This window comes from Hyla sarda, chromosome 1 (assembly GCF_029499605.1).
Source record: "Hyla sarda isolate aHylSar1 chromosome 1, aHylSar1.hap1, whole genome shotgun sequence".
Lineage (NCBI taxonomy): Eukaryota > Metazoa > Chordata > Amphibia > Anura > Hylidae > Hyla > Hyla sarda.
This window is the reverse complement of record NC_079189.1, coordinates 205,128,145-205,150,706: the sequence shown is the minus strand read 5'-3', so window position 1 is coordinate 205,150,706 and position 22,562 is coordinate 205,128,145.

The window sequence follows — 22,562 nt, the reverse complement described above, 5'->3', positions numbered from 1 at the left end:
CACAACACATTGAAAAAAATGTTGTAGTAAAAAAAAATAAAAAAACACTTCCCACAGCCCTCGTTAACCCTTTTATTAACATTTAGAAAAAAACACTGTTCATCATTGCAATCCACTGAATCAGTCGTAGTCCTCCGCATTCAAGTATCTAAAATGAGTAGAAATAGACAAAAACAATAAAAATACAACCATTTCTGTGATTTCTACACTCAAAAAGTTGGTGTGAAATTTTTGATGTAAACTGGACTCTCACCCCTTTGAAAATGTCATGTAAAGCAGACAATATATGTGGACACGTCCACTTTTACAAAACTGACGTGAACAGTGTAAACTGCGGCACAAAGCTCTTTGAAAATGTGGTCGATACTTTTCCCGCCAATTTTTTATTTTTTTTGGCACAAAATTCTACTATTTTACTATTGTGCTAAGTTTTGTTCGGCACACACTGCTACTTCGGCACTTCTAGCTATGTGAGTAGTGTACCACGGGAAAATGCGATCGCTCTGTGAAGTGTGCGGTAGAGCAGGAGTGCACGGTAGAGCGAGAGAAGGGGGAGCATTTCTATATTTGCACAAAATTTATCGAAGGACGTGCACAACTTTTGTAAATCTTGAACAGAGTGTAAATGAGACAAGCAGTGTAAAGGGGTAGATCTGTGTCTACAATAGACACCTAATGATTAATCTCCCCAATTGAGATATATATATATATATATATATATATATATATATATATATATATATATATATATATATCTTCCACATTCATAATAGCAAAAATTATTTTCAATAAATTAATTTAAAAAAAAACAAGCAAACAAAACAAAAAAAAATCCCTTTTTCCTTAAAAAAAAATAAAAAAAATAAATAAAACACTACGGCCAAAATGGTTGAAAGATATAAAATGCTGTGTTTCAAACAAATTTTTCTTTAAAACAAAGATTGCTCTATGTATGGCTTTTGTGGTGTTTTCCAATAATCTTCTCTGGGATACAAAAAAAAAAATTCTAATTTAAAAAAAGTTAAATAAAGTATAAATAAAATAACAAAACAAATCTATTAGAACATTTAGTAATGATATGCGCCAGTTTTCTGGTGCACAGACTTTTTTGTACAAGCCTTGTTTTGCTTCTTTGGTCCCCACACAATACTAGCCCTTTTTAGAACATGGACAGGGCTAAGCATGAAGAGGGCATCACCTCCCACAGCAAACAGCATTTACTATAATTCAAGTTATAAAACTATAATTCAGCTCAAAGTTGTCATAGATTTCAGTATATGGTACACAGAAAGTGCAGCTGTAGCCTAGAATAGGCTTGTGAAGCTGCACGCACAGTGCAAAAGGGCTTCACAAGCCTATTATAGGCATACCTTCGCTGTAAAAGCTGGCTGCTGTTTACTTTTAATAAACAGCAAATGATTCAACAAAAAACAGTCCCTCTTTGATTCTTTCAGTAAAAAAAAATAGCTATAGCCTTTAGAAAGTGAGTAGAAAAACAAAAAACAAAAAAGTTATGTCCTAAGGCTATGTTCCCAATCAACTACACTGCTCAAGAAAAATAAAGGGAACACTTGAACAAAACAATGTAACTCCAAGTCAATCACACTTCTGTGAAATCCCACTGTCCACTCAGCAACACTGATTGACAATCAATTTCACATGCTGTTGTGCAAATGGAACAGACAACAGGTGGAAATTATAGGCAATTAGCAAGACACCCCCAATAAAGGAGTGGTTATTCAGGTGGTGACCACAGACCACTTCTCAGCTCCTATGCTTCCTGGCTGATGTTTTGGTAACTTTTGAATGCTGGCGGTGCTTTCACTCTAGTGGTAGCATGAGACGGAGTCTACAACCCACACAAGTGGCTCAGGTAGTGCAGCTCATCCAGAATGGCACATCAATGCAAGCTGCGGCAAGAAGGTTTGCGGTGTCTGTCAGCGCAGTGTCCAGAACATGGAGGCACTACCAGGAGACAGGCCAGTCATCATGGAGGAGGCTGTAGGAGGGCAACAAACCAGCAGCAGGACCGCTACCTCCACCTTTGTGCAAGGAGGAGCAGGATGAGCACTACCAGAGCCCTGCAAAAAGACCTCTAGCAGGCCACAAATGTGCATGTGTCCACTCAAATGGTCAGAAACAGACTCCATGAGGGTGGTATGAGGGCCCAAAGTCCACAGGTGGGGGTTGTGCTTACAACCCAACACCGTCCAGGATGTTTGGCATTTGCCAGAGAACACCAAGATTGGCAAATTCACCACTGGTGCCCTGTGCTCTTCATAGATGAAAGCAGGTTCACACTGAGCACATGTGACAGAAGTGACAGAGTCTGTAGACATCGTGGAGAACTTTCTGCTGCCTGCAACATCCTCCAGCATGACCAGTTTGGCAGTGGGTCAGTAATGGTGTGGGGTGGCATTTCTTTTGGGGGCCGCACAGCCCTCCATGTGCTTGTCAGAGGTAGCCTGACTGTCATTAGGTACCGAGATGAGATCCTCAGACCCCCTTGTGAGACCATATGCTGCTGCGGTTGGCCCTTTGTTCCTCCTAATGCAAGACAATGCTAGACCTCATGTGGCTGGAGTGTGTCAGCAGTTCCTGCACGAGGAAGGCATTGATGCTATGGACTGGCTAGCCCGTTCCCCAGACCTGAATCCAATTGAGCACATTTGGGACATCATGTTTCGCTCCATCCACCACAGACTGTCCAGGAGTTGGCAGATGCTTTACTCCAGGTCTGGGAGGACATCCCTCAGGAGACAATCTGCCACCTCATCAGGAGCATGCCCAAGCATTGTAGGGAGGTCATATGGCACGTGGAGGCCACACACACTACTGAGCCTCATTTTGACTTGTTTTAAGGACATTACATCAAAGTTGGATCAGCCTGTAGTGTGGTTTTCCACTTTGATTTTGAGTGTGACTCCATATCCAGACCTCCATGGGTTGATAATTTTTGTGTGATTTTGTTGTCAGCACATTCAACTATGTAAAGACAAAAGTATTTCATACGATTAGTTCCTTCATTCAGATCTAGGATGTGTTATCTCAGTGTTCCCTTTATTTTTTTGAGTAGTGTATTTTTAGCCTTAAAGGGGTACTCCGGTGAAAACCTTTTTTCTTTTAAATCAACTGGCTCCAGAAAGTTAAACAGATTTGTAAATTACTTCTATTAAAAAATCTTAATCCTTCCTGTACTTATTAGCTGCTGAATACTACAGAGGAAATTCTTATCTTTTTGGAATGCTCTCTGATGACATCACGAGCACAGTGCTCTCTGCTGACATTATAATAATAATAATAAGTCTTAATTTATTCATTTATTGTTGTCCTTAGTGGGATTTGAACCCAAGGCCCCAGCACTGCAAGGCAGCAGTGCTAACCACTAAGCCACCATGCTGCCCTTAGCACACATCTGCTATGCACAGTTATTAAAATGGACAGAGATGTCAGCAGAGAGCACTGTGCTCGTGATGTCATCAGTGTTCCAAAAAGAAAGGAATTTCCTCTGTAGCATTCAGCAGCTAATAAGTACTGGAAGGATTAAGATTTTTTAATAGAAGTAATTTACAAATATGTTTAACTTTCTGGCACCAGTTGATTTAAAAGAGAAAAGGTTTTCATCGGAGTACCCCTTTAAGCTATTGCACATCTGTCATTATGAGCCATTTATTCTTCACTCATCAGTTTTTTATTTTTAGTTTTTTAGCCATTTACTCTAAAGGTTAAATAATCCTGAAATCTTGCAATTTTCATTTTGGCCATTAAGCATAATAATATGCTGACACATTATTCTGTATATATCACCTTATAGTATACTCCTCATTATCATAACAAAAATGCTAACAATAAAAGATGATACTTGTATATAGATAACAGAGGAATGCACCACTCACAATAAGTAATGGTCACATCTCACCTTCTTCCTATCCCTGCACACTGATTTCTTTGCAGTACACTTCCCTGCACACTCTCCAATGGAAGTCAACAAGAGGTTACATTATAATATGTAAGTATAGTTAGTCTGAATATACTGTGAAAGGCATAAAAATGATATGTGTTTCAATTGAAATACCTAGGAGAGCTCTGACTTCTGCAAATTGTAGCCTCAGTTTCCCGTTCTTAGCTGACTGGAGTAGCACCTGGTGTGATCTTTTGCTGCTGCAGCCAATCTGCTTTAAGGATGTTGAATCCAATAAAATCAAATCAGTACTGAAACCATTTTTTGGAAGCTTGATCATCTATTAGTGAAAACTATATCTGTAAGTACAAGCTTTTTTGTCTTTGAAGTGCGTAATAAGTATTAAAGGGGTACTCCGCCCCTAGACATCTTATCCCCTATCCAAAGGATGGGGGATAAGATGTCAGATTGCCGGGGTCCCGCTGCTGGGGACCCCGGGGATCGCTGCTGCAGCACCCCGCTATCATTACTGCGCAGAGCGAGATCGCTCTGCACGTAATGACAGGCAATACAGGGGCCGGAGCATCGTTAAGTCACAGCTCCGCCCCTCGTTACGTCACGGCTCGCCCCCGTCAATACAAGTCTATGGGAGGGGGCGTGGCGGTCATCATGCCCCCTGCCATAGACTTGCATTAAGGGGACGGGCTCCGGCACCTGTATCGCCCGTCATTACGCACAGAGCGAACTCGTTCTGTGCAGTAATGATGGCGGGGTGCCGCAGTGGCGATCCCCGGGGTCCCCAGCGGCGGGACCGCGGCGATCTAACATCTTATCCCCTATCCTTTGGATAGGGGATAAGATGCCAGGGGCGGAGTACCCCTTTAATTTGAGCAAGACCTCTGTCTGCCAATTTTCGTTTTTTCACTTTTGTTTTTTTTTCCTCCCCTTCTAAAAATGCTTTCAATTTTATGCCTACAGACCCATATAAGGACTTGATTTTTGCATCAACAATTGTAATTTGTAGTGACATCACTTATTTTATAACAAAATCTGCGGGCAAACAAAATTTGTGGGGTGAAATTAAAAAACAACACCATTTTGTAACTTTTGGGACTTCTGTTTCTATGCAGTGCACTTTTTAAAAAAATGACACCATATGTTTATTCTGCAGGTCCATACGGTTACAAGGATACTTTAAAAAATATATAACTACATGCACCAAAATGAGTATGTTAAAAATTGTCATCTTCTCACCCCTATAACTTTTTTATTTTTATACAGGTCTATATGAGGGCTAAATTTTTTGCAACATGGTCTGTAGTTTTTATCGGTACCATTTTTCATTTGATGGAACTTTTTGATCACTTTTTATAAACATTTTTTATGGTATATGAATTGATCAAAAATGCACAATATTTTTTTACATGTACGCCATCGACCGTGTGGTTTAGCTACCCTTATATTTTATTAGTTAGGACATTTACGCACACGGTGGTACCACGTATGAATAAATATATAGTTTTTTTAATTATTTTATTGTAAAAAAATGGGAAAAGGGGGATTCAAACTTTTATTAGAAAGGGGTTAATTCACTTTTATTAAAAAGGTACTCAATCACTGGGGACCCCCGCAATCTCTCCTGCAGCACCCACTTGTCATCAGCTGCACAGAGCGTAGATCACTCTGTGCCTGATGACTTACGTTACAGGGGCCGGAGTATCGTGACGTCACGGCTCCGCTCCCTTGTGACGTCACACCCTACTCCCTCAATGCAAGTCTATGGTAGGGGGTGTGCTGGCCATCAGGAGAGATTGCGGGGGAGGGACCCCCGAGATAAGACATCTCATCCCCTATCCTTTGGATTGGGGATAAGATGTCTTGGGGAGGAGTACCCCTTTAACTTTTATTTAACACTTTTTTTTTTTTTTAGCCCCTATAGCATTGATCAATATTATTGGTGCTCTGCTGCTCCAGCTTGCCTTGGATAGGGGATAAGATACTTAGGGGTGGAGTACCCCTCCATTTTCCTACACATCACTGTAAGACGCTCCTATAGTTAAATGTACCTCGTACCGGCGGCTCTGCAGAGTGGCGATGCGTACATTGTATGCATTGCCACTTACTCAGGGGGGCGAATTAGATAAGTAAGGGTAAGGATACCCTTACTAATCTAAGGTTTCAGTGCTTATGCCAGTTTGGTTACGTTACAACATTGTGTGATAAGGGGATACACTTGATTCACAAAGGTAACATAGTTTTAGAAAATGATTTAAAGCTTTATAACATAATGTTGCATTTCTTCCTATCGCATTTGCCCTGCTAGTCATGTTATTCTGTTCAGTGAATTAAGTGTAAACGGTCTGGATCAATGCCTCAAAACAGTAGAAGAATTGAAATTCACATATTGGTCTTAACATGTACTTACTGAGAGGTTTTTCATGATGTAAGCAGGAATTTATTCCATTGAACAAAATTAATGGAGCATTAAATGGGAACCAAAAGCTGTGAACATGCATTAAAAGTATATACACTTTCATTGCTGTCAGGTGATTTTATTGCACAGACACCAATAATTTGATTCCAGGAAGATATTTTAAAAACGTTAGAAACAGTGTTTACACAAAATGTATATCTTGATCTGTTATTTTACTGGTAATGAAAGATTCAGAGAAGATATCAAGAATCATGCAGCATATTTACAATACAGATGTGGACAAAATTGTTTATACAATTCCGGTAAAGATAGAAAAAACCTGCAATGCTCCATAAAATAGCTTAAAACTGACAAGTTATCTATATACTGTATATATAACTCAATGGGGGAGATTTATCAAAACCTGTGCACAAGAAAAGTTGCCCAGTTGCCCATAGCAACCAATCAGATGGCTTCTTCCATTTTTCAGAGGCCTTGTTAAAAATTAAAGAGGCAATCTCATTGGTTGCTACGGGCAACTTTTCTCAGTACAGGTTTTGATAAATCTCCCCCCAATGTGTGTGTGTATGTATGTGCGTATGTATGTATGTTCCAGGCTTCCAGCATCACTTCCAAATGCCTAAATATATTTTCATGAAACTTGGTACACATGTTACTAATATGTCAACTAAAATATAACCCTAACCTACCCCCATTTGCGATGGAAGGGGTTTTTGTTTAAAGGGGTACTCCGGTGCTTACACATCTTATCCCCTATCCAAAGGATAGGGGATAAGATGCCTGATCGCGGGAGTCCTGCAGCTGGTTGGGGAAAAGTAGGCAGGTATGTCCCCCACCAATTATGTAGTTAGGTCGCTCCAGAAAGTAGAGAGGTCCCTTCACATGGTTTCCCATATTACACAGGTGTCCAAAGTAGGGAGATACCACCTGTAGGTAGGTCCCCATGTAGATAGCTGCCCCCTGTAGACAGTTACTCCCTGTTTGCAGTAGCAGCCCCCAAAAAGTAGGGGTTACTCCCTGTAGGTTTGTCCCCCTGTATATAGTTGCAGCCTCCCTTCCATATATAGTTGTAGCCTCCCCTTTAGGTAGTAGTAGCAGACCCCCTTTAGGTAGGTGTTAGCAGAAGCCCTCTTTAGGTAATAGTAGTGGCAGCCCCATTTAGGTAGTAATAGAATCAGCCCCCTTAGGTAGCAATAGCCAACAACCCCCCTTAGGTAGTAATAGCAGTAGCCCCTTTAGGTAGTAATCAGTAGCCCCATAGGTAGTAATCAGCAGCCCCATTAGGTCGTAATCATCAGCCCCCTTAAGTAACAATAGATAAAAAAAATACATATATATATATTTACCTGGCTCCAGTGCAGTGGCCTTTTATCTCTTGTCTTCTCCGGTCTGTGCTCCGGCGCATGAGGATGACATCATTCATGTGCTGGAACACAGAGGAAGGACGTGTGGGCCTCTTGTCGCAACATGTATATTGTGGGCGGTCCACAAGAAAGATAACAGTGTAAGGAGCCAACAGCTCTTTGCTCTGTCTATCAGCCAAGCCCGAACACTGCATTTAACTATAGGCACCATCTTTCTTTAAGGCATACTAGTTTAGGCATACTAGTTTAATGCGTCCTGGACTGGCCGGCCCTGGAAGCAGGAAACCACTGTTTAAACAGTCGACCCCCGTGGCTGTGCTGCGGCAGCTGCAGGGGGTTGCAGGGCCCCTTACTGGAGTACTGGTTGTACCCCCCTGACAGCAGCCCTGCTCCCATACCATAGTCACAATCTCTGTATTATAGTGTGTACATACTACTTTCTTTGCTCTACCAAATCTTTGAATTTACAATGCTCTAATGAGTTGATTCCCCCACCATAGTCATGTTATGTTTTATTATTCTCTGTTTTTGCTCTTTATTTTATGTCTTCTTAAATAATCGCTCATTTGTTGTTCTTCGTATTGGGAACTATTCTACAGTTATGTTTATGAGGTATCATGTGAGTCGTACACTTCACCAAACCATTATTCCTGCTTCTGCCTTATTATATAACTTTGTGTGACTGCTAAGTATCTTACTATGTATGTAGCTAATTTTGATATTTATTTTATGGTTGTCTTATCACTATTGAGTATACATAAATAAAATAAATGGATTGATGTACAGTATCTGTTGTTCAAATCCACAAACTGCATGATGAAACTGTGTTTTTGTAACTAAGATCATGTGACATGGACACTTTTTTTTTCTTGGATGTTTTCTCTGGCTTGGTGCCCAGAAAAAAAATATATTTTTGGCAGATACCTACAATGTAAAGAGACAATGTAGTAACTATTAACTAATTATGCTGTAATAAAAAGCTTTTTTATAGTCTTAGATGTGCAAGAGTCATGTTATTTCATCATGGGCATGTGTTCCTGCAATATGTGTACTGCATCTGAAGCAGATGAGCAATATACAATTGCTTAGGAAAATGACATATTACAATGTTAAACATTAATATACAAAGAAATGCTCACCTGCACTAATAACATTGCATGTGAAACCAATAAATGTGAACAGGAGCCAGAAATTATGCAAAATTAGAAAATACTTTATTTAGAATCCACAAAATACTATAAAATATAATAAAAGAAGTGACAGTGATCAGAAGACGCAGGACAGATGGAACAAAAGGACACTATACCATTAAAAAAGTACAAATGGGAAGAACAAATGATAAATAAATAGCAACGGGATCACAATTCAGTGTAACATAAAAGTACAACCTATATAGGGTGATAACAAGCCTGTTCATGATAATAGTATTTAAATTCACAAAATATAGTGCCCTGAATCATTCCCCAAACCATGTACCAAAACAAAGGAACAAATGCATGTGTACCCCCCAACACAGAAGCGCTACAATAGTGAGGCAAAACAAAAGCCAACATACCACTAAGAGTAATAAGGCAATGGCCCTAAATGAAAAGGATATCTGTTACTTGAGCTAAAACATGCTCTAGCAATCCTGTCACCCACCTGTCCAGCAAAAACCCCTATGTCACTTTGCTTGTCCGCTTCATCAGGGAGCACTATATTTTGTGACTTTACATACTAATATCATGAATAGGCTGGTTATCACCCTGTATACATTACACTTTTATGTTAAACTGAATAGTGCTCATGTTGCTGTTTATATATAATTTGTTCTTCCTTTGTAACTTTTTTCATGATATAGTGTCCTTTTGTTCCATCTGTCCTGCATCTTTTGATTACTGTCACTCATTTTAGTATATTATATTGTGTTTTGTGGATTCTAAATAAAGTATTTAACATTAAACATTGTTTTTAAAAACTGCAAAGAATACATGTAGAGTACGGATTGAATTATACTGTAAAATACAGTATAAAGTAAATGGGGTTGGAAGCCCTGCAATGTTTATTGTATAGTAGTGGCACTGGGTAACTGCATTTAATTCAATGCAGTTCAATGCTGTATCAGCACCCCACCAATCAGCAATTGGTACAGTCTAGGATAATGTGAACCAAAGGCCTGGGACACATAAAAGGAGGACTGGGTTCCGGGCGCTTCCCCTCCTAGTAGCGTACTGAATCTTAGGCAGGCAGATCCATAGAATAAAAAGGGAGTTTATTTAAGAATTCAGTACTAAGATTCAGTACTCTACTAGGAGGGGAAGCGCCCGGAACCCGGTCCTCCTTTTATGTGTCCCAGGCCTTTGGTTCACATTATCCCAGACTGTATCAGAAATGCTGAGTGACTAGCTCACTCAGAGAGGACTTCGGAGCTGCTGACCTCATCTTCACTGAGCGATACTACATGCAGATATAGGTGTTGTGCCCTGAGCACGACCACTTCTGGTAAGCCTACCTAATTATCCTAAGGGGCTCACCTGTCTGAACCATCCGAACTAGGAGTGCACCTCTCTTTTTGTCTTTTTCTCTAATCAGCAATTGGTGGCTTATTTTGTGTAAAGGCCATTAATCGTATAGTCCCAAAAAAATCCCCTTTGAGAAACCACAGAATATTGAGGAAAATATTAGGTAATCACCCTGTACTTTTTATGTCTATAACTAGAGATGAGCGAATTTTTGAAAAATGTGATCAAAATTTTCCGAAAAAAATCTGTTTGGTTTATTTGCGGTGAATCTCTTTTAAAAACGGCTATTTCTGGCCTACAGAGAGGTTCAATAGGGATGTAGAACACTTTGCCTTGTCCTAACACGCATAGGGAGTGTGTAGTGTTAGTGAAATAATACTGTTTTTCAGTATGACATGCAGATCACTTCCGGGTCACGGCCGTTTCCTTTACCTACGCAGTGTCAGGTTACTGGAGCCGTAAGTGACGTGGCGGGATCTGCTGCGGACCCTGGTGAAGTCACCGCAGGACTACGCGCATCTTTGCACACAGTTATGCCAATCTGATGAAAGGTTTAATACCTGAAACACGTCATTGGTTGAAATAAGAATCATCCTTTATCCGAATATTGACTTGAGGTCAATAGCAGCGCCTAAAGAGGGATTTTCTACTTATTCTCCTGCATTCATTGTGGATAGCCCTGCGCCGGCTTCCACCTCACTACGGCTTCGCAGCACCCCCCGGATACCTCAACTCTTCCGGTACCCCATCTATTGGGGTGATACGCGCATATCCTTTGCGCTCAAGGTGAGCACAATAATAACCACGTATTCTAATTTGATTGATACATGGAGATAATGCACTAGGCACCTGTGTGGTTTTTCTTTTTTGTGTCCTGTCCTTAACAGCCTGGAGTTGGCGGCAACATGAGGAGACCACACAGTGTCTGAATGACACAGCCTGGAGGTGACGGAACCATGAGTTGACCGTATAGTGGCTGAATGGCACAGCCTGGAGTTGGCGGCAGCAAGAGGAGACCATATAGTGGCTGAATGACATAGCCTGGAGTTGGCGGCAGCAAGAGGAGACCGTATAGTGGCTGAATGACACAGCATGGAGATGACGACAGCATAAGGTGACCATATAGTGGCTGAATGGCACAGCCCAGAGTTGGCGGCAGCATGAGGAGACCACATAGTGGCTAAATGACACAGCCTGGAGTTGGAGGCAGTATGAGGAGACCACATAGTGGCTGAATTACACAGCCTGGAGGTGGCGGAAGCATGAGTAGACCATATAGTGGCTGAATGACAAAGCTTGGAGTCGGCGGCAGTATGAGGATACTATATAGTGTCTGAATGACACAGCGTGGAGGTGGCGTCAGCATGAGGAGTACAAATAGTGGCTGAATGACAAAGCGTGGAGGTGGTGGCACAATGAGGAAAACATATAGTGGCTGAATGACACAGCATGGAGGCTTAGGACACGGTGGAGGTTGAGGAGGCGGAGTCACACACTTTCACAGGACCAACGGCCTGAGAGCATGGAGGAGGAAGCGGCGGGACCTGTCCAAGTTGCTGTTGTGGCTGTGCAGGAAACACATTCACCCAGTGGGCCGTAAAGGAGATGTATTATCCCTGACCGTAGTTACAGCTCCAGACGTCGGCGCCGCCATGCACTTTAGTATACACCGACAGGCTAAAGGCATAGCCTACCTTCTCTTTCACAAAATTATGCAGGGCTGGTACTGCCTTCTTCACAAAGAAATGATGGCTTGGGACTCTCCACCTCAGCTTGGCACAAGCCATCAGCTATCTGAAAGGTGCAGAGTCCACCACTTGAAAAGGTAGGGATTGCAACACCAGCAACTTGGACAGGAGCACATTCAGCTTCTGTGCCATTGGCTGAGTGGGCACATACTGTTGCCTCTTGGACATGCCTTTCGCCGATGGATTGCTGGCAGAATGACTAACTCAAAGTAGGAGGTGCAGAAGCATCTGGAGCGTCAGAAGGAGGGTATGACACACAGCTCCCTTTGGCTGAGGTGGTGAGCCTTGGCTGGCTGAAACATGGAGCGGCGTGCCACTGGGTGATGCAGCAGGCTGGACCACCACATCGGAGCAACAGTTCTCCCAGGCCACTTTATGGTGGCGCAGCATAAGTTGACGCAGGGCCGTGCTGCCAACATTGGAACCCTGGCCACGCTATCAGGAAATCCACGATAGTGGAGCTACCAGGAGATCAGGCCTCTCGCTGCGACTCCTGCTGCCACTCGCCCCTAGTCTGCTGCGACCTCTGCCTGTGCCTGATGAATTTAGGCCTCTGCCACTCCTCTGTACACATCCTGGCGCTTCTCTGCTTGACATACTTACTGCGTATATGAGGGGAGTACAATACGCTTCACTATGCTTAAAACAGTATTTGTCTAGAACAGCAACAGTTGTGTCCTTTTGGCTGTTTTTTACAGTAACTAGGCCCTAGAGACTTTATCAGGAACAAAATGGTGCACCACTTAGATGTACGTATGTGGTGTGCACTTATGAGGGCAGAAAAATGCGCTACAGTACGCTTAGAAATGTATTCGTGTACAACACCAGCTGGTGAGTACTTTTGCCTGGCCTTTCACAGTACCTAGGCCCTTGAGACTTTAACAAGAACAAAATAGTACACCACTTAGATGTACGTATGTGCTTTGCACTTATGAGTTCAGAAAAATGTGCTACAGTACGCTTGAAAAAGTATTTGTGCACAACACCAGCAGTACACAACAGTGCTGCAGCACACAGTCGCTGTATACTACACCCAAAATTGTACTTTCTCTCTCAATCTTACTCCCTTCCCTAGCAGTGCTTCTATGCAGGATTTGAGCTTGAGCTGAATTGCTGCTGTTCTTCTTTGCAACACATTGATCTCTGTAACAACACTGTAGACAGTGACTGGGAGGTAAATCGCTGCAGTTAGAATGATTTTCTGTGAAACACACACAGCTCTCTGTCCCTCTTTCTGTGCAACAGAACGCTGACTTGACTAGGAGGTGAATCGCTGCTGGAAAAAGCTTTTCTGTGCAACACACACAGCTCTCGCAGGCTTTAGTGAAGTTGTGCCTGCTGGGGTATGCCCACTTTTTCCTGCCGGGAGCTCCCACAATATGAGAAAAGGGAAAGGTATAATACAGAGCTTTTTTAAAGCTCAGAAACATTTTGTATGGGTAGGAGGGGTTTTAGGAGTAATTAGAAAATATAATCTGAGTAAGTTTAGAAAATATGGTTTGATAAGAAGGAGTGATAAAGCACTAACTGTGATTTTTTTTTGCATTATTTTTGTTGACGCCTCCATTTTTTTCCTTCACTTGATCTGAAAAACATATTAATTAATATTATTTACTTTGATTGGCAGCAAGTTTTATAAAACTAAAATGTTCAGCTATTAAACAATCATTAGTTTGTGACATATTAGCTATTCATATATTTGCTTCAAAGATGCATGAACATTCTCTTACCATGGTAATTTTTTTTATTTATTTTTTTTGCTAGGGATTCTAACACGAGGTCTTGTTTTTTACCTTATATCCATAGCCTGTTGAATGTTGTTGAGCCTCCGACTTTATAGGAAGACACACTGTATTTAGTACATAAAATGACACATTTTGTCTAAAGATATATTCTATGCACTGATAGAGATGTGTCTACTCTTACCTTTTCTTTATTTTTGTTAAGGGCACAAGTGCTATTCGCCCCACTCATCATGGGATCTAGGACCAAAAGGAAAACTAAGTGAAGGCACTACTGTACATTTTTGCAAGGTACCAGGGCAGAAGACAGATTTGTGGTGATCATGGGGGAGATTTATCTTGTAAACAAAGAGTGGTGCAGTTGCTCATAGCAACCAGATTGCATCTTTAATTTTTAAAAAGACATCTGAAAAACTAAAGAAGCAATCCGATTGGTTGCTATGGACAATTGCACCATTGATTCTCTCTCCCCCCCCCCCCCCCCTGTATTTAGCCCAATTAAGATTGTTGATAGACTGATACATTTCTGATATTCATTGCAAACTATTACCAGTTTGGAACACATAAACATTTCTGCTGTTAAATCAAGCAGTTTGTGGTATAGCAATCCTGCTTATTGCAGAAATAAAGCTGATAACATCCCAAGAGGGAAAATATGGTATTAACAGAGGTAGTATGTGTTGTGCCTCATGCTGTCCAGTGTCATCTCTCAAGTATTGTCACTTGCTAATTATCTTCTGGTGCCTCGCTAATGTAACATACTGTGAGAGCAAACGCTTGGTGATCTGGAGATGTTCATAGGACTTAAGAGCACAAGAAGATAGACATTTTGCCATTACTTGCTAATTACCTTATTGCAGAACAGACTTCATGTTGCTTTAGATTATCTTAAATTTCATCCTAGAGTCTGCTAGATTTTTCTTTAAACTAAGAATATGCTAAATATAAATATACTGTATACACTGCTCAAAAAATAAATAAATAAAGGGAACACTTAAACAACACAATGTAACTCTAAGTCAATCACACTTCTGTGAAATCACACTGTCCACTCAGGAAGCAACACTGATTTATGCTGTTCTCTGATGATAGAGGGATGGAAGCTGAGCTTAGTGATAAACAGACCTAATTCAAATTTGAAGCAGGATTTTTAAATAAAAAGAATAGATCCTGACAGGACTCCTAGATAACAGTTTGTTCTCACCTGCTTCTGTTCCACTAGTGTTAGTAAAGTCACCAGGCGTAGAGTATTTCTGTTCATGGTTCGGGGTTCGACAGTCAAGAAAATGTTTACAGAGGGGATAGCTTCAAAGACACAGACAGGCTGAGTACACCCTAAACAATCCCTATAGGTCAATGTAGTAAGGATACCCCTACTTGCTCAGTAGGGTGACACCCTACCTGCACTACCCACTATAATCATATTAAAAATTAGCAAGTAGCAATAGGGTATGGTGGCAAGAGAGAAAGTTATCCTGCTCCACTAAATTACAAACAATCAAAACTGCAGTGGCAGTTTCCTTAAAACTTTCTTAAAACTTAAAAAAATGATAAAAAAAAAAAAAAAAAAGTACTGCAAAGTATAAATCCTGCCTTAGGCAAAGTTTCTAGTTTTTGATCAGTTAGAGTAGTTAGGAGTAGCCGTATTAGTCCAGTGTTGCAAAAAGCAAAATCATCGGTAGTTGCAGTATCTTGTAATACCTTTTTTATTGGACTAACAAGATTTTGTAGAGACAAGCTTTCGGGATTCCTCCCTTTATCAAGTCATAAGCATTTCTGAGCTCACAAGGAGAAAACACACGTTCTATCTCACAAAACATGCAGGGGTTAAAACAACATATGTGGAGAATGGACATTAAGTTGGGCCATAAATTGTATAGCTATAGGACCATAGACTACAGATAAGGATGAGGGTGGGGGGGGGGGTGCTGGAGAGCAGAGGTGAGAACGGTTTTTACGCTGGATAGAGGAGAAAGGACAATTTTACTACAGAACCAATGACTGAAGATAAGACTTAGACAGGGGAGGGGGAGCAGGGGTGTAATGGTGTTAGAGCAGGGAGAGGGAAGACAGTTTAGCAAAGGTTATAGGAAATTTTGATAATGGGATAAGAAGCTTAAATCCACATCAAGTCCTCTGTTCTTGGAGTCATAAAAAACTATCATTTTGGCTTCAAATGTCTTTCTTTCCTGGGTGTTCTTGAAGTTTCCTTTCAGGATCTTGATTTTGAGGTCCTGTAGGGAGTGACCTGTTTGGGTGAAATGGTGTCCAACTGGGGTGCAATAGTCCTTTTCTCTATGGTTGTTGATGGACGATCTGTGGAGGTTCATCCTTTTATTGAGTGGCTGACTGGTCTCACCAATGTAACATCCCAGGTCCCACTTGGTGCATTGTATCATGTAGACTACATTCTCTGTGGTGCAGGAATATTGTCCCTTGATGTTGTATGTCTTGTTGTTGTGGGAGGCCTCAGAATTTGTGCAGATGTGTTGACAGAGCTTACAGCGCGGTTTGGTGCAGGGTTTGGTCCCATTGTCTGTATCTGATGTTTCTGTGGGTAGTTTCCTATTGACCAGCTTTTGTTTTAAGTTGGGTGGTTGTCTGAAGGCCAAGATGGGTGGTTCAGGAAAGATTTGCTTTAACACTTCATCTTCTGCTAGCATTGGCTGCAGGTCCTTGATGATTTTGCATATTTCCTCAAGGGTGGGATTGTATGTGGTTACCAGTGGTATGCATGATGAGGTTTGTTTCTCTCTGTATTGCAGCAGGTGTTCACGTGGTGTTTGAAGAGAAGAGTGGATTTTCTTATGGATAATCCTTGGTTTGTAAACTTTTTGTTTAAATTTCTCAGCTAGCATTTGTAGATGTGTGTCTCTGTCCTCAGAGTTGGAGCAGATGCGGTGGTACCTGATGGCTTGGCTGTATATGATGCCTTTCTTGGTGTGGGACGGATGGGAACTTGAATTGTGTAGATAGCTGGATCGGTCTGTGGGTTTTCTGTATACAGATGTCTGTATTGTGTCCTTGTTTATAGTTACAGTGGTGTCCAGAAAGTTTACATTTTCTGTAGAGAAGTCCATTTTGAGTTTGATGGATGGATTAAATGTGTTGAAGGCATCATGAAATTGTTTGAGTTTATCCTCTCATTCAGGTTATCACCGACTAGGGAATCACTTACATAGTTTTGTGATCCTATATTATCGTAATGATAAATGTCAAGAGGATCTTAGCAAGAAAAGTCACCGAGAAGTCGTCCTCATGATCAATACAAAATAATGTTTAAAATATAACTTTTAATGTACTACAAACTAAAATTAGAAGATAACAATTGAACTAAGGTATGTGCTACATGTACTTAATAGTGCTAGGGAGCCCGGGGGTGTGCAGACCCAAATCTTGAGGATAGATAAGTGAACCACGCCTATAGTAGATACAGATGGATGATCTAAGATAGGAGCGACTGAGGTCCTGGATTAGAGGATGTAAATATATGATTATTCAACAATGAAATAATCCATAGATGAGAGAGATGGAGGGATATGTGCCCACTATGATCAATATACCCATCCCTCTTTCCCTGCCTTTTGAGGGACCCACCTCCTTAACAGGGTGGCCTCAACCACGGTGACGTTCCCTACTCTCACTAAGTGAGGGGAAAAACAACAAAATGAGGCAATAGATAGAAGGGGATAGGGCTGCACAACCCAAGGCTCCAAAGACAAAGTGTGTGTGATAACCACAATAGTGCAAAAACAATCAAAAAATAACCCAACTCCAACGCGTTTCACCTGTCAAATTTAAACAGGATCATCAGGGAAAACAGTGGCACCAAACATGAATATTAGTGATAGTGATAGCACCAATTTTTAAAAACAGGGCACTTATGATGACCAAGTGTTCCCTCAGAACGCAGCGAACCAAGCCCAGATAGTGGCTAATTCCTCCAAGTTTGCCCTCCTAGTGTGGGATGTACACTAGGTGCATGAGGTATGCCACATATATTAGATTGTGCCCTATGCAAAGTAGAGGCTATCAATAGCCATGATGTTTACTCAATACAGCCATGTACACAAACAAAAAATGCATAATTTGCTAGCATAGATATATAAATAAAGATGCAAATATATATAACTAAGTCCTCTGGATTGTTAAAGTAGATACAGGTGGTGATGTAGTAGACAAAATCACCATTAACCATTACCAGTAAATATGCATAGGTACCATGAAGTAGTTGTAATTGGTCAGGAATACGGCAGGGGGTGACTTAGTGTTAGTGCACTAGTAGATGGGTGCACTACACACAATGGTAGCAACGCGATAGGAGCTACCACTAAATAAACATAGATACATAAACTGCCTAGCCTGACAGGTATATTAAGTATAGCCAATAAACCACAAACTGGGACCAATATCCTAAATGCTGGATAGCTGGCATAGATATTCAAGATATTCAAAGATGTAGAAAAAGGCTAGTGGAGTGTAATGGCACCCCAGCAGCAGGTATACTTAACACCCCCAGACGTTGGTACACTTAGGGCATCCGGTCTTAATGGGCTGGCGACAAGCACGGATGTGTTAAACAGAGTGTATCAGCTGGTATTATATAGTGCGCATCTTACCTGGCGACCAGTCAGAGCCAGTGGCGCATAATGTGACGTCAGACGCCGGGCGCAAGCAGCGCGTCACTGATCTGTAGACTTCTCGGTGACTATCCTCTCATTCAGTCCAAACAATGAAAATATCATCAATGTATCTGTAGTATCTGTAGGGTTTGTGAATTTGGGTATTCAGGAATTGCTCTTCAAGGTCAGCCATGAACAGATTGGCATATTGTGGTGCCATCCTGGTCCCCATAGCAGTTCCCATCATCTGTAGGTATATTTCACTGTTGAAGCTGAAGTAGTTGTGTGTGAGAATTAATTCTATAAGTTTGGTGATGATCTGAGGGCTGTATTTCTGGTTGTTACCAATATGGAGTTGGCAGGGAACAATGGTAACAATGGATGTGGCAGGCAGCAATGGTAACAATGGATGTAGAATCTCTGTATAGTAACATCCACACAGAGATGTAATTGAGGCCTGCTCATTGTTCCTCTCCTCCCAGACCCACAACCAGAAATACAGCCCTCAGATCATCACCAAACTTATAGAATTCATTCTCACACACAACTACTTCAGCTTCAACAGTGAAATATACCTACAGATGATGGGAACTGCTATGGGGACCAGGATGGCACCACAATATGCCAATCTGTTCATGGCTAACCTTGAAGAGCGAATCCTGAATACCCAAATTCACAAACCCTACAGATACTACAGATTAGAGATGAGCGAACTTTTCAAAAATTTGATTCTGCCAATTCGCCGAACAGCACAATGACAGAGCCTGGTGGTGGCATCAGTGTCAGGAGACCATATAGTGACTGAATGACATAGCGTGGAGGTGTTGGCAGCATGAGGACTCCATATAGTGGCTGAATGGCGCAGCGTGGAGGTGTTGGCAGCATGAGGACACCATATAGTGGCTGAATGACACAGCGTGGAGGTGTTGGCAGCATGAGGACACCATATAGTGGCTGAATGACACAGCGTGGACATGTTGGCAGCAAGAGGAGACCATTTAGTGGCTGAATGGCACAATGTGGAGTTGGCTGATGCACTAGTACACTACACACCAGGGCTTCACAATCCCCCCCAAAAAACAACACAATATATGAAATTTTTTACAAAGATTTTTCATAGGTAGCACCCGCTATCCAAAAATTCGAAATTTCCAGATCCAGGCCCCACCTCTGCAGCATCAGGAACCCATATATTGCCTGAAGGACACAGCCTGGAGTTGGCTGATGCACCAGTACACACCCGGGCTTCACAATCCCCTCCAAAAAACAACAACATTTTAGAAATTTTTTAAAGAAATACCTTTGTGTAAGAGCAAGTGCATATCCAACAGTTCACAAGACTCTATAATGCAGGACGGTGGACCACCCTAAGGCATTCTTCTCAAAATTAATAAACCACACAATGTTTGAATTTTTTTTACAAAAACTAATTCAATACGTTACGTGTGTAAGCGCATCTGTCTCCAAAAGATCACCAAAGGACTTTTTTCGCCCAAAATGATGAAGCAGAGTTAATCCCTGTCTGTATTTTATTTTATTTTATTTAATTTTCATTAAAAAATCACACGCAACAAGCGTTCCGTTGTGTAACGATTAGCATTCTGGAAAATTCAATTTTATTATCGATAAAGTTATCAGTAAATAAAAATAAAAAAAAACACTACCTAAGAGTGTTTAGTTACCCCATACATTACACCAGGAGCAGTCAGGAGTAGGCCTCAGCAGTACCCAAGAGGCTTTAATAACCCCCTACCTTTGCACGATCAATTGCGAGATCGAGCAATACCAGGTTTGTTATGCTCTCATATTTACGGGGCCGCAGGCGCGCTCCACTGAACGGATTAGCGTGTCTCTATCTTTCATCGACCGGTGCTAGTAACCCGCTAACTCCCGGAAAGGTAAGCTGCCGCGAAGCAGGTGGTCTCCCCCGGGCACGTTTGGCTCCAGAATTTCCACTACTGCCACACCACGCTGACTGCCAACCGTGCTACCGCCTTGCTGACTCAAGGGCAACCTCTTCTCCCGAAGATGAACCCCCCTTCTCCTGAGATTGAGCAATAACAGGTGTGTTATGCCCTCAGATGTTCGGGGCCGCAGGCACGCTCCACTGAACGGATTAGGGTGTGTCCATCTTTTTTGGTAGCACCCGCAATCCAAACAAATTTAATTCCCAGACCCAGGCCCCACTTCTGCGGCATCAGGAACCCATAGATTGCCTGAAAGACACAGCCTGGAGTTGGCTGATGCACGAGTACACATGGGCTTCACAATCCACCCCAAAAAAATGCAAAACTTTATTGAAATTGTCTGACAAAATACCAGTTTTTTTAAAACAAGCGCATATACAGCAGTACAGAAGACTCTATAATGCAGGACGGTGGACCACCAAAAGACATTCTTCGCCGATCGATTGTTGGCGGAATGGCTGACTAAGAGCGGAAGAAGCAGGAGCGCAAGAAGGAGGGTTTGACACAATGCTCCCTTCGGCTGAAGTGGTGGAGCCTTGGCTGGATGACGGAGGGAGCAGATGGCCACTGGGTGATGCGGCAGGCTGGACCACTGCATCGGAGCCACGGTTATCCCAGGCTGCTTTATGGTGGCGAATCATGTGTTGACGCAGGACTGTGGTGCCGAGATTGGAACCCTGGCCACGCTTCACTTTCTGCCGACAGATTTTGCATGTGACTACGCTATGGTCCTCCAGATTCTTTATGAAGAACAACCACACCGCAGAGTAGCTGATTTTCCCACCCGCAGTCCGCACTCTTTCACTGCTGTTGGCGCCTTCTCCAGGAACCCCTGTTCCACTACCTCCCTGAATGGTAGCTTGCCGCGAAGCAGGTGGTCTCCCCCTGGCACGTTTGGCTCCTGAATTTCCACTACTGCCACCACCACGCTGATTGGCAACCGTGCTACCGCCTTGCTGCCTCATAGACAAAGAGCAAATCTCTTCTCCTGATGATGATGAAGCCCCGGCTTCTGCACCCGGCTCCCAATTGCGATCGGCTTCATCATCATCAAAAGATGTGTGCACGTCACTGATGTCCTCCTCATGTTCCACAACAGTGTCTGCCTCAGGACCCTGAACAATTGAAACATCGCCTCCCATGTCACTCTCCGCATCACTACTTGACCGCCTTGCGGAGCAAGCGACGCATGTCTCCTCACATTCTTGGCTGCCCATTAGCTGCTGACTGGCCTCTATTGGATCGTCCTCAGTAAATAGTGGAGCTGAACCCAAAGCATGAGATACTTCTTTGGGAGAGGGAACAGCATAGGACAAAGGCAATGGGATTACAGGGACTGCTCCTGGGCCATGCCAACTGAGGGTTGTGTCTGAGGAACCCACCGACTCTTGACTGGGGTTGTCACATGTCGCTTGTAATGATGGGGATGAGTGTGCAAACCAATTGACGAGGAGAGATGGGTCGATGACACGACCGCTGGGTGTTAACGGGAGCTCAGGCCTATTGCTGCGACTCCTGCTGCCACTCGCCCCAAGTCTGCTGCCAACTCTGCCTGATGTATGTAGGCCTCTGCCCCTTCTCTGTGCACGTCCTGGCACTTCCCTGCCTGACATACTTATTGCGTTTATGAGGGTATAGAACAGCAGCAGGCGATTACTTACGGCTGTCCTTTCAAAGTATATAGGCCCTAGACAGAATAACAGTTACTAAATAGTATTTAGTAAATGTATGCCCTTTGCAATGATGAGCGCACTGGTATGCGTATTTCTACGCAAAAAAAACACTTTTTTTTTTTTATCCACCACCAGGTGTATACTAATGTGTGGAATAGCAATGAATTTAGCACAGAGACAGAATAACAGGTAGTAAATAGTACACTACTTGGTTCTACATATGCCCTTTGCAATGATGAGCGCACTGTTAAGCGTATTTCTACGCAGAAAAAAAACTATTTTTTGTTGTTGTATACACCAGCCGGTGTATACTAATGTGTGGAATAGCACTGAATTTAGCACCGAGACAGAAATACAGGTACTAAATAGTACACTACTTGGTTGTATGCATGCCCTTTGCAATGATGAGCGCACTGTTAAGCGTATTTGTGCGCAGGAAAAACTTTTTCTTTAATACACCGGCAGGTGTATAACGTGTGGTATAACACTGAATTTAGCACAGAGACAGACAAAAATGTGGTATATGATACGCTATTTGCTTGTATGTAGGCCCTTTGGAATGATAAGGGCACTGTTAAGCGTATTTGTACTCAGGAAAAACTTTTTTTTT